This window comes from Belonocnema kinseyi, chromosome 6 (genome assembly GCF_010883055.1).
Source record: "Belonocnema kinseyi isolate 2016_QV_RU_SX_M_011 chromosome 6, B_treatae_v1, whole genome shotgun sequence".
In the NCBI taxonomy this organism is placed as follows: domain Eukaryota; kingdom Metazoa; phylum Arthropoda; class Insecta; order Hymenoptera; family Cynipidae; genus Belonocnema; species Belonocnema kinseyi.
In genome coordinates this window covers 62,478,241-62,492,218 of record NC_046662.1, presented here as the reverse complement: position 1 = coordinate 62,492,218, position 13,978 = coordinate 62,478,241, and the positions used below count along the sequence as shown (strand labels likewise).

General features: G+C 24.4%; 1 protein-coding gene across 1 annotated transcript in view; it reads left to right on the top strand.

Moving 5' to 3' along the window:
• Positions 1–1,476: 1,476 nt before the first annotated feature.
• The window catches only part of LOC117174911, a 35,962-nt gene continuing 23,460 nt past the window's right edge, over positions 1,477–13,978 (top strand). The window contains exon 1 of the mRNA XM_033364362.1: positions 1,477–1,593. The gene's annotated coding sequence lies outside the window, so the exon portion shown is untranslated. The remainder of the gene's footprint in view (positions 1,594–13,978) is intronic.

The following is a 13,978-nucleotide window of genomic DNA, read 5'->3' as shown; positions in this document are numbered from 1 at the left end:
CAATTGGAACCAAATCACGTTTTTTCATGGAGTAACGAAGAAAAAGTTTGCTCTGAAAATTTCTGTAAAGAAATCAGCAGGAAATATTTGTCGCGATCAAAACTAGGTGATTTCGAAACTCACAGATACGAATCACAAACAAGAGCATTATGTAATAATGAACAATGTCGCCAGAGGACTACTAGATTTTGCATTGATTGCAACACGTATTGCTGCTTACATTGTTTCTCAAAATTACATTCTGAAACAGCAAGATCAAAATGATTTCAACGGATTGAAATCTTAAATGAAAAAAATTCTCCATAAAAAAAAATAAAAAAATGTAAAAAAAAAATATATAAAATCCCTCAAAAAAAAAGAGACTATCGATATTCGTCGACCTCCACGTTGGTGATAGTTGGGTAACGTAAACTTTGTTTGCGGCAGACGGACGATAGATATTCGTGAATCATTTTACTCTTACACGATGCTTAGAAATATGAGAATTTTTTATTGAAAAACTATGCGCTTTTCGGAAAATTTGTCAAGAATAAAAAGTTCTTGTAATCAGCCGAGAAATACGCCTGAATTTTTCCGAAGCGTTTTGAGCAAAATTTTGAATTTTGCAAAAATTGTTTATATGCAAAATCCAAAATTTTGCTCAAAACGCTTCGAAAAAATTCAGGCGTATTCCTTGGCTGATTACAAGAACTTTTTATTCCTGATGATTTTCCGAAAAGCGCATCGTTTATTGTAAAAAAAGTCATGAATGTTTTCACAAAAATTTTGCCATTAAGACGCCATTTTGAAAATACTAAAACGAAAAATCGATCTTTGAACCATGGATTCTGAAAGTTTAGACATTTATTCCACCCGTTAGTGAGGTTCCAGGTTAATTACAGACTCGAAAAGCTTTGGAAAATGGTTCAAAAAAAAATAGGCACGAAAAATCACGTTTTTTTTATTTAAACTGCATTTTGGGATAATAAAAAAATTTTTTGAGAAATTTCATTGGCACCGTCGGAAAGAGGAGATCTTAAGCAATAAAAATATATGTGTCTCAATTTTTTCTAGTGTCGAATAGTCTTAGTTATTGGCCGTTGAAAAGCAGTGTACCGGTAGTGGCGTTTTGGCCGTTTAAGGGTTAAATCGTCTGAAGAATGGATACTACCGTTTTCATCAATGGATAAAATTCTGCAGATAATTCGATATGGAATTGCTTGAATGTGAAGAAAAAAGAAGAAGTGTGGGAGGTGCATCTTTGATGCAGAAGACTAACTGGAGGACGATTTAGTGCCTCAAACTCTTGGACGCAAGAGAATCCCGAGGATTCACCTTCGTAGACGTAGGTTGTAGCGGGCGTCGAGGATTGGCTGCGCAAAGTTGGCGCACCTGAGGGGTGTGCGTCAGGGGGTGCTAGTTTCTGGGTTGGTATATATATGGATGGTACGCAGGCAATCCGTCTCATCGTTATAGCCGCAACCAGGCGAGTCTGGTTTAACTTTGTAAACCAAGTTAGTTGGTTCCGTCTCATCGGTCCTCGATCTCTTGCCATAAAAAAAAAATAATAATAACGACCCTTCTGTGCATCTTGGTTCCAACGAGCGCGCTTCTGTAAGTGATAATTTCTTTTTTTTTGCTTAAAAAACTCTTATCGGTAAGTGATTTTTAATCGAAGCTCTGCTCGAAGGACCCTTTTAACTTCAGTTTTCTTCAATTGCAGAACAAATGTTTAAAAAATTATTATTATTACATAAAATGATGTATGATTTATTAATAGTGAGTGTTTTTTGGCTGTATCCTGTCATTATGAAAATTTACTAGTATTAGTAGTTTTTCAAGTTATTAAGTTTAGCGCTCAGATTAAAATGATTGAATTTTTTAAATCATGATGTAAAAATTTAATTTTAAATGGTGAAAATAATAGACATAGTTTTAAATGTGAAATTCTAAAAAAGTTTAATTTTTGAGATGTAAAACTAAAGTTTAAATTCGCAAATATTTGTTTTGAAATTTCTTCATTTTTGATCGTTTTCAATGTCAAATTTCACAATATTGTAGTTTTAAATTCTGATATAAAAAATTTGTGTACAATTTAAACGCTATTAAATCTTTCAAAATTGCAAACTTTTATATTAAAATCCTTAACAGACAGTTTTACATGTAATAATTTTGTACTTAAATATTTTAAATTGTTCGGTTTAATTTTCAGTGAGTTCTATTTCAATAATTTTAGTTTTTAATGTTCCAATTATGAAAAATTATTAAAATTATTTTCAATTAATTGCATCATGATTAAATTTAAAACAATACAAAATTAAGGGAATTGTTTTCTAAGCACGAAGCATTAAAATAAAGAGATTTTAGAAATAGGCATTGATTTCAAAAATAAATAGCAATTCTGAGTAGTGAAAAAATTAAACGATTTTAAATGCAAAACTAAACAATTGTGTTGCTTGAATAAAAAACGATGAAAATATAAGTATCTGGAATTCATACCTAGGTAATGGTACAATTTAAGTCTTCTAAATTTTCTCGTTTCATGCTAAATTTGCTTTTTTTCTCTTTTAAAAGTTTTAAATTTGGAAGCAAAATTAAAATGATTTTATTTAGAAAAGTATAATCATGAATTTTAATTTTAGCAATTTTTTAATGCTGTAAATTTGTTTTAAATAACGGAAGTTTAAAAAAGTTTGATCATTAAAAAAATTCACTATCAGAATGAGAAATATAAAGTAAATATATTATAAATACTATCACAATAAAAAATGTATTTTTTTATTCATGTGTCGCATTTACAATTAAAAAGAAATTTATTATGAACGTCGACAATGATAGAAAATTAATTTTTTTTTCAATTAACAAAAAATTTTTTGATTAATATTGATTCATTTGACTTTGTTGTATTCAATTTAGTTTTTAATTTCAAATAATAAAGTTTTAATTGCTTTGGATTTTAAGGGATTCAATTATTAAATTTAAAATTATTCAATTTTGTACTTTTCAAACTTGTCCTATTTTTGAAATTATTATCTGAAATCGTTTAATTTCGTGATTCTTCAATTTAAAATAGAATTATGTTTTTTTTTAAATGTTCCGATTAACAATTTTTTAATTTCGAACAACTTCAATTTTATATAATTTAATTTTGAACTCCCTTATCGAAACATGATATTGTTAAACATGAAAATTTTTTGATTTGGAACGTTTTTAAGTCAAAGTCGTTTAATATATTTTTTTACACATTTTAAAAGCTTTTAATTAAATATTGTTAATTATCGTTTCCATAATTTCAAATTTTCAAATATTTAAAACATTATTTAATCATGGATTTAAAAAAAATTCATATTTTCTATGTTAGGAAATAAAAGTGCAGACATATCTTATATTAATCAAAAAATAAAAAGTTGCACAATTTTTTTTAGAAAATTAAGATCCCCAGATATCTCAAAAATTAGTACCCATAAACATATTTGAATTACGAAAATATGAATTTTTGCATAAATATTTTGCTTTAAATAGAATTAATCATTTATTAAATGATTGAATTGATTTTAACAATTTGTAAAACTTTCAATATTTAAAAATTTATTATTATGGATTTTTAAGACGCTTATGGTTTTAATATTAAAAAATAAAACTCCGAGGACGCGAACGCATATTTTGCGCCCGTGTATTCATCTGTGTTTATTAAACAAAATTGTAATGTTTAAAATCTTATTTTATTTACTTATGATTTTTTTTCACTTGAAATATCACTTTTTAGATTCAAGTGTACTTAAAACTGAAATAACTAGTTTAATTGATAATTAAATAATTTGAGACAATAAATTATTATATTAATATTTCAATTTCCATAGAAAATTAAATAACTTTCCTTGAAAATGGTAGACAGTTGACGAAAATTACTCTTCTGATGTAAAAAAGAGGATAATTTCGAATGCCAAAAATTCTGAAGTCTTTTAATCAATCAAGATTAAAATTAATTGAAATACCTAAAATCCAACAAGCAAATAAATTTGTTTATTATAATTACATATTTTAGAGACGAATAAAACAAAATGTGTATATTATTATAAATTCTATAAAATCTCCATATACTTTAATAATCAATTAGGAATGTATACATTACTAATTTGTTTAATGATATTATACTGACCTACTGTTCTTTCCGAATGAATTTTACATTTAACTCATGCATATATACGAATGAAAATTCTACCCTGTTGGGATCTGACAATTAAAAGTTACATAATTTGCTACAATGTTCCCTTAAAACATTATTTAAGAAATTTAGAATCTTTAATGCTTAAATTCGTTATAAAGTTTCCACCTTTGGAATTTTAAATATTCAGGATATTAGAATTACCAAGAAATCCTATAATTACAACTTTAGAGGACAAATTATTTTATCATCTTTTCTAGTTTTATTTATTCTCTTGGCATATTTAAAAATGAAACATTAACCTGATGGAGATGCAAGAAAGTTGAATAAAATATTTCCTTCTGTTGAATTATTTTGTAGTTTTAGTAGCATTTACTTTCATTATCCTTTTTTGGAAAATTACAATATTTTTTGCACATCACGTTAACTTACAGATATAGGAAATATAAAATTGACTTTTAATTTATCTTAATTGAATTAAATACAAAAAATTTAGTCTGCATTTTGAATTATTAATATACTTCTCGAACTATAATAATTTTAATTATATTTCCCAATATAGTATATAGGATTTTTCAAATTTAAATATAATTGAAACAAAAACAAGAACATTTTCTCTAATTTTGGTTATGCCTTTTTTAAGTAGAAAAGAATTAAGAAATGTTCTTTCTTCGGTTAGATTTTTCGTGATAAAATCCTGATTTCAAAATATAATATAAAAAAACTTCCTTTTCTTATTTCAAAAATTGAATTCTTAAATTAGTATTAAGTTTGGTGCTTTATTTGTTCCTTTAATATAATTAATCTACATATTAATTTTTATTTTTAATCAACAAATTCTTTACGTTAATTTTTACATTAATTAGGAGTTCATTTTTAACTTGTAGAATCTGAAAAAGTAAATTGTACCATAATATCAATATTAAAAAGACTTTTTCTCTAACAATGTTTCTTTTTTTTAGTGACAAACAATATTGAAAGTGTTTTCTTCCTCTCTATTACATTTGCACAAAGTTATGAACACATTTCCTATTTTTCAAATCGTTTCTCTCTTGTCAGAATTGTCTTATATTAAAAGACAAGAATTTTTATTTCCATGATCATAAATTATGTACACACTTAATTTTTCTCTTCATGAAAACAGAAATTCAAGAAATGTTATGAATTTTTTAGATCTATGTAGGTGAGAATATATTAAAACATAATATCAAGAAATACATTTTTTTATATATTGTAGGATATTTTTAAAGATTCCAAGAAATTTGTAATAGATTTCGATAATTTAAAGCCATTTTAAAATACTTTGAACATTTAAGGATATTTACACAAATTTCAAGGAGTTTTTAAAAACTTCCAAAATGTTTTAATGCATATCAAAATATTTCAAGAATTTTGGGATATTTTTAAAACTTCTAAGAAATTTTTCAGAGTTTTTAAAAGTTTAAAGTGATTTCAATAGATTTTAAGACATTTCGAGGGAAATTTTGAAACATACAAAACGATTCCAATGAATTTTATGATATTTCCGAGGATTCTAGTGATTTAAAGGTTTTTAAAAAATATTTTACAATAATTGAAAAATTTAAATAAATTTTAAAGATCTTTTAAATGCTATAGCGAATTCAAAAAAGGATTTATAATATTTAAGTGCATTATAAAGTTAAAGATCTTTAACAAATTCCAATCGATTTTGAGAGTTTACAAGAATTTAAAATATCCAAGGGGATTTTTAATATATCTTTATGATTTAGAGTGATTCAAAGGACTTTAAAGATTTAAAAGTCTCAAGGGATTTAAAAAAAGGACTGGACATATTTTAGAGAATTCCCGAAAATTGCAGGGCATTTTGTAGATTTTAGAGATTTAACGAACTTCAAGAGTTTTCAAAAGATTTTATATATAATAGGGTATTATAATATATTTTGATATTTTGAAGGAATTTTAAAAGATATAAAAGTTTTAAAGGATTTCAAAAAATATTAAAAATATTTTAGATAATTCAAAAAAATTTCCAAGGTATTTTTTAGATTTTAAATATCTTAGATTATTTTAAATATATTTTAATAATATGAAATAATTTCAAAGGATTTAAAAGATTCAAAAGATCTTAGGGATTTCAAAAAGATGTGTAATATTTTAGAGCATTCTACAAAATTCTGAGGAATTTTCTAGATTTTAGAGCTAGGACAATTTTTAGGCACTTTCAAAAAGTTTCACATGAATTCCAAATACATTAGAGTATTTTTTAAGAAGTTTCAATAAATAAAATTGATTTTAAAAAATTTCAAATATTTTAGGGTACCTAAATAATTCAAGTGAGTTTTCAAGATTTCTGAAAAGTTTTAACGTATTTTAAAGACGATTTTTATTATTTTAGAGCAGTCTAAAATTTCAATTTTTAAAGAATTGCAATGTATATCAAGAGGTTATAAGAATTTTAAATATTAAATAATAATATTATTATTATTAAATATTAAATTTAAATATTAAATATTAAATATTAAATTTTTCATGTATTTTTATAATTTAAAGGGATTTTAAAGTATTACACTTTTTAAAAATTTTAAGGAATTTAAAAAAAGTTTTGAAATATTTTCGAGATTTAAAAAAAATACCAAGGTATTTTATATATTTTAGAGATTTAACGAATTTCAAGGGATTTCAAAAGATTTTACAAGAATTTAACATATCTTAGAATGTTTTTAATATAGTTCAATAATTTGAAGTGATTTCAAAATAGTTAAAAGATTTCAGAGTTTTAATAAAAATTACAATAAATTTTCAAAAGCTCTAAACAGTTTTAAGGTGTCTCAGGCAAGATTTTAAATATTTTAGAGCATTCTAAAACTTCCGTTTTAACAAATTTCAATGAATTTCTAGAGTTTACGAGAATTTCACATATATAAGGGAATTTTCCATATATTTTCATAATTCAAAGTGATTTAAAAAAAGATTTGAAATATTTTAGAGAATTTAAAGAAATTTCAAGGCAGTTTTTACATTTCAGATATTTAAAGAATTTTAAGGAATTCAAAAAGGTTTTACGAGAATTTCAAATAACTTAGAACGTTTATAATATTAATCTTAATAATTTAAAGTAATTTCAAAACTGTTAAAGATTTGAGGACTTTTCAAGATCTCTAAAAAGGCTTGAAGTATTTCAAAAAAGATTTAGAATATTTTAGAGCATTATAAGATTTCAAAGTTTTAACCAAATTCAATGGATTTCGAAAGTTTATATGAATTTCAAATATTAAAAGATTTTTTAAATATATTTCAAGGGACTTTCAGAAATCTTACAAGGAATTTAAATATATGATGCTATCTTTAACATATTTTAATAATTTGAAGTGGTTTCAAATGATATTAAAGATTTTAAAGTTCTAAGGGATTTCAAAAAAAAATTGAAATATTTTAGAGCATTCTCGAAAATTTTGAAAGGAATTTTTAACTAGTTTCATAATTTTAATGGGATTTTAAGGGATTGTGAAAATTATAGACCCTCTTAAAAGATTCCATATCATTTTCAACAGCTTTAAAAAGTTTCAAGGCATTTTAAAAGATTTTAAGCGATTGTAAGTATTTCAGAAAATTGTTGAAGATATTAAGGAATTTGTAATTGATTTAAATTATTGGAAGTAATTTCAGCGTTTGAAATATTTTAGGGTATTTTAAAATATTTGAAGACATATTTTTTTAAATCTATAAAATTTCAAGGCATCTTAATGATTTCCTGGGATTTCAAAATGTTTTGAGTGATTGTCAAGAATCTTTTAGAGTTTCGGTAGAAATGAAATATTCTTTATAGGACCTACAAGATTTTAAGACATGTAGAAATATTTCCGTTATATTCTCACATTTCCGAGGAATCAACGATATTAGGTGATTTTGACGGTCATAAGGTATTTTAATAAATTTTCCAGAATTTCAGCAAATATTCTTAGATTTCATGAAATTGTATAGAATTTTACTGTATTTTAAAGAATTTATTCATGGTAAGTGAGGGATTTTGTGAACTTTAAAAAATTTGAAGTGCTTTAAAAATATTTTTTGCAATTTATTTCAATTTATTTGTTGCTAATTCTTAATAATTTAGCCTCAATTCTTTAAAATTTTTTGTGATTTTCTAATTCAATTGTATTCTTTTGATTTCGCTTCTTTCTGCACAATTCAGTTTTTTGTATTATTATAGTATTAATTCAATTTCAAAAAACGAATAAAATGGATTTCTTTATATTTATGAGTTTTTTCTATTCACTTGAATTTTTATGAATTTCAACTAATTTTTGTAATTTTTATGAAATTCCTATAAATGCAGTCCAAATTTACTAAAATTAATGAAATTTATTGAATTAAAAAAAATCCCTATTTATCTAAATTCTTTTGGATTTACCATGATTTGTTTAAAAATATTACGACCTTATTCTGAATTTTTTACAATTCACCTGGAATTCCTAGAAACTTCCAATCCTTTTAAACTAAAAAGAAAATTAAGCTCTTTTTCAACTAAATTAGGCTTTGTAAACAATGACAATAATAAATGAACATTTTTGAATTGTCCTCAAATTTTTCGGGACGGCTAGATACAGCCTTTTTAATTACTAAAATTTAATAAGTATAATTTTTTTCAAGATGAAGTCGTTGCGAAAAAATTTTAACTAATCTATTGTTTATAATAATTTTTAAAAATTAATTTAATTATTTTAAATAAATGTCTGACTCATTTGTTATGAGGAAACACAATTAAGAAACTATAACTTTTTCCATTATTTGAAACTGTCAAGCGATAAAATCACCAGACCACAGCATCGCTCTTTTACGGGTCGGGCGCTTCCATAAACTCAATGTCACAGCAACGGAAAATTAAGATATACATCGTTTTCATATATAATTTATTTAGTCAATAAACCGAATTATATAATAAAATTTATAATACACTCACTTGCGAAGCATATTTATATACTGGTGTATTAATATAATTGATAAATTCCATTGTAATGGAATTTTTATTCAAAAGGGAAGCCAGAATATTTTTGAAAATTTGCAAAAAAATATTTGGACTCGAAATGAAGAAAGTTTTTCAGTCTTGATAAACTAGACACCACCGGATTACGGCATGAATAGACTAAAAAGATAATGAGGAAAAAATGCATTTTTTAGAGTTTATATTTGATACTTTTAGACATCCTGTTCCTTTTTGAAAATGTACAGTTAACAAAAATTTGAATGAGACACAGAAAATTTTTTGGTCCTTACGGACTAGCGAGAACCCGATTAGGGCCAGAAGAGACCTTTTAGATTAAACGGACTAGACAATGTCCTAACTCGACCTAAGTGTGCCCCTATCACTTTCTATACAGGACATTGTTTTATTCCATTTAGGAAAGAATTTTTGCTAAAAATCAGTTGAAGAGAGAACTATTTCGGTAGAAATTAACTGTTTGTTACAAATTTATATTTTGGCTCGAAAATTCAACTATTTTTGTTTGAAATTAAAATATGTTTTGGTTGAAATATTTACTATTACATTATTCCATGAAAATTCATCTTCGTTAAACAATTATTTTAAAAGATTCAGTTTTTTCTTAAATATTCATCTCTGCGCATAAGAATTCGAAATAAAAAATTTTAAACTGAAAATCTAACTATTTAAGTTGCAGATTCATAATTTTAATTTAAAAAAAAATTTTTTAGGATGAAAGTTGAACTGTGTACATCGTTAAAAATTAATTTATTTTATTAAAGGCTTATCTCTGATTATAAGTTTATCCATACAAAATTAAAAATGATTTTTCGTTGTTTTAATCTAACGTTCTTAAATAAAAATGTATCTATTTTATTTTTTTCAAATTGATAATTGCAGTTGGAAATTTTTGAGTTGAAAAATCAAATATTTTACAGAAAATTTGTCTTTCGGCTTGAAAGTTTAAAAATTCGCATTAAATTTTTGTCTTTACCGAAAAACGATTATTTGTGAAAAATTCCTGTTTTTGGATAAAAAAATTCATCATCTTATTTAAAGATTCATTTCATGGATAAAAGTTTGAGTTTTTTATTAGATAATTTTAAAATTTATCTCTTTGGTCGAAATTTCAGTTTTTTGCTTGTTGAAATATCAACTATTACATTTTTCTTTCACAATTTATTTTTGTTTGACAATTTAAATGTATTTAAAAAATCTTCTTTGTGGCTGGATAATTTAACTATTTTTCATTAAAGATTTAACTGTTTTTGGTCAAGTTTAATCCATTTTATTTAAAACTTTAACATTTGTTTCAAAATTCATCTTACTTAAAATTCTACTCTTTGTTTAAATTTTCAACTATTTCGTTTATAAAAAACCTCTATTGTATTTTATAGTTAAACTATTCGGTTGGAAATGGAACTTTTTGTTAAAACAATAATTTTTCTCTGTTTTTTCTTTGAAATTGATATTTTTCGGTTGAAACATCTGCATTACATTATGCTGCGTGAAAATTTATATCTTTGGTTAAAAATTTAACTACTTGGTTTACGTTAAACCACCTTGTTAAGACTTCATTTTTTTAAATATTCATAATGTAAGTTGAGAATTCTTCTTTTTTTATATTATTTTTTGCAAATGAAAATTTAAAAATTCTATTTTTAATTAGAAATTGATCTTTTTTATTCGGAAATGTGCCTTTTTACTAGATGACTAATATTCTTGAATTCGAATTCGTATTGTTCGGCTGAAAACGCAACTATTTGTTGCATTCAAATTGCAGAAAATTCCTCATTTGGTTTAATATTTCAACAGTTTGGGTAATTTTTTTTTCTTTTTTGACCGAGATATGTTTGTTTGTTGAACATTCGTGTGTATGGACAGAAAACTCATAATTTTAGTTAAACATTTATCTTTTTGGTAGCAAATTTTCTTGAAAATAATTTTTTTACTGCATAATTGACCTTTCTATTTTTGCTTGAAAATTTATGTTTTTTCGTTAAGAGTTCATGTATTTTGATAGAAAAAATTTGTTTGTTAAAAAATTATTTAAAAATTTCATTTTCTTATTAACGTATGAACAATTAAATTTTTTTTGAGAATCTACCTATTATTAGAAAATCTAACTATCTTCTAGCAAATTCGCCATTTTGAGTGAAATATGTTTACGATTTCGTTGAAAGTTCAATTGTTTTAGTTGAAATATAATTTTTGTATTAAAAATTTGGCTAGATGGTTAAAAATTTATCTTTGTAGATTAAAAATTTCACATTTTGGTTAAAAGTTTAAATATTTTGTTAAAAATTCGTCTCTTTTGCTTTTAAATTCAATTATTTTGATGACAATTTATTTGTTTTATTGAAAATCCAAGCATTTTGTTGAAAATTTATATTTTTCGGATTGATAATTCAACTGTTTTGTTGGAAATGTAACTGTTTTCGGTTGCAGTTAAATCTTTTTTGTTTGAAAATTCTACTATTTGATTGGAATTTCCTCTTTGTTTGTTGAAAATTCAGCAATTCATCAAAAAATTAAATTATTTTGTTGTAAATTTAACTTTCATGTTGAAAAGTAATTTTAAAAAATAGAACTTTTGTCGAAAATTTGTCCTTTTAAATTGCAAATTCAACTTTTTGAGCAGAAAGGCCACAATTTTTTGTTTTAAAAAATTAATAAATTTGAAATTTATCAAACTTCAATCTGAAGTTATTTCATTCTTTTTTCAAAAGATTCTTGGTTAAAAATTTTATAAGATTAAAATTCTTGTTCTTCAATATAAATAGTTATGAAAGTCAAAAATTTATCAGGGAAAAATCAGGAAAAATTCACAACATTTTGAAAATAAAGTTTTGCGGCCAACCTAGTAATAATTTATCATAGCCACTTGTTTAAAAATAAAATACAATAATTGTTATTCCTTTGATAATTTTTTAAGGCTGACGTATAAATAAATGTTTAGTTAAAATTTAAACTCTATAACACTTCTTGAAATGAATTATTATCTCCCACCTTGAAGATTTAATTTTTTTAAAATCCGCCCAGAATTACATTCCTCGTATATAAACGTAATGGGTTAATAAAGTGTACAACACCCCAGCTTCATCGGATTTTTATGGTTAGGGACTAAATTTGAGCAGAGCATATAAAATTTAAACTGCATTTTGCCAACTTTAAATTATTAAAAAATAATTTCTTCATGCGATGGTAAAAGTCACATTCTGTTCATTCAGGTCACTGAGAAATGAGAAGAGAATGGAAGTTTATGATGGAATAGTGGACAATTAGAATGAATATGTATAAGTGGATTGAGATTTTAATGCATGCGCTTATCCCATTCGTGCAAAACCGCAACGAGTTATCAAATTGATCAGTTGTCAATTATTATAACTTTGTCGAGAGCTTTGTCAACATTTGCCGCCTACATTGAAATTGGATTTTTTCCTAGGATTCAATTAAGAGTTATAACAACATTTTTTATTTTTTTTATTATTATTTGCAATACCTTAGATAACTTGAAATCCCTTTGTACCCCCCTTTCAAGTCAAAATTTTTTCTTCTATTTCATTTGATAAATGTTTCAAATAAAATAAAAAACAAACGAGCATAATATTTTACAAGAGTTCACAACCAAAAGTGGAAAATATAGGGTACTTTTTCACGAATATAGGGAAATAATAGGGAAATAAATTTTTTTAAATAAAATTAATGTAAGTATTGTACGATGTTAAATTCAATATAAAACATTTAAGAGTTAAAGTCGGAATATATTGCAATTGTCAAGAAAATAGTTGAACTTCCCAAAAAAAAAAGAATAATTTTCTACCTTACAGTTTTATTCACAATCAAATAGTTGAACTTTCAAGCAAAATAAATAAAGATTTTGTAAAATACTATATACAGAATTTTTCTACTATGTATATTGTGAATGTAATTTTTCCTCCTGGAAAATTTTAAATAATATAGTTACATTACATAATCTAAACGAAAAATTGTAATAGTTGAATTTTCAAATACAAACATTCATTTTTCAACCAGTAATAAAAGCTTTAAATTTTTAGTCATAACATTGTTTTAAGCAGAAAAAACACCGAAATTTTCAGTAAAATCGTTAAATTTGAACCAATGAAATTAATATCTAGCAAAAAAGATAATTTTCAATGAAAAACGTCATTGATGAATTTTCAACTAAAAAAATTTAATGATACATAATATAGTATAAATGAAGAAAATAATAAAAAAAGATTAATTTTCGGATAAAAACGGATTAGTTCAATTTTCACTTAGGAAAATTAACTTTCAGCTAAAAAAATTTTTAATCAAACATTGCATTTTTCTACCAAATAGTAGAATTTTCAACTAAAAGAGATGAATTCTGAACGGGGGAAAAGTTTCAATGAGAAATTCGTATTTAGCTGTTTCACTTTTAAAATAAAATCACTTAAATTAATTTTTTTAAATACTTATGAAAATTTTATTTAAATTTTTCATAGGTAATGTCACATTTCTATAAATTTACATGTTCTCGGAGATTGAAGAAACATTATTACAAAAATTTTAATTTGTATATTAGGCCCATAATGTACTTGAGGCCTTTTAATTTCGTTAACCAATTTCAACGCCCCAATTATTTGACGCAAGTTTAATATTTTTTAAATAAAAAATACCTATTTCATCTGTAAAATACTAATATAGACTAAAATTGTTAAAAGTTTGAAATGTTGATGATGAGTTTTGTTTAGAAATGCTGATTTTCAATGGAAAAAACTGTGTATTTTTTTTATTATTATTATTACACCATTAAGCCATTTCCCTTTCGGGGTAGGCGTGACTCACTCGGCAGGGGAAAGGAGTAGTGTGTGGATGGGATAGAG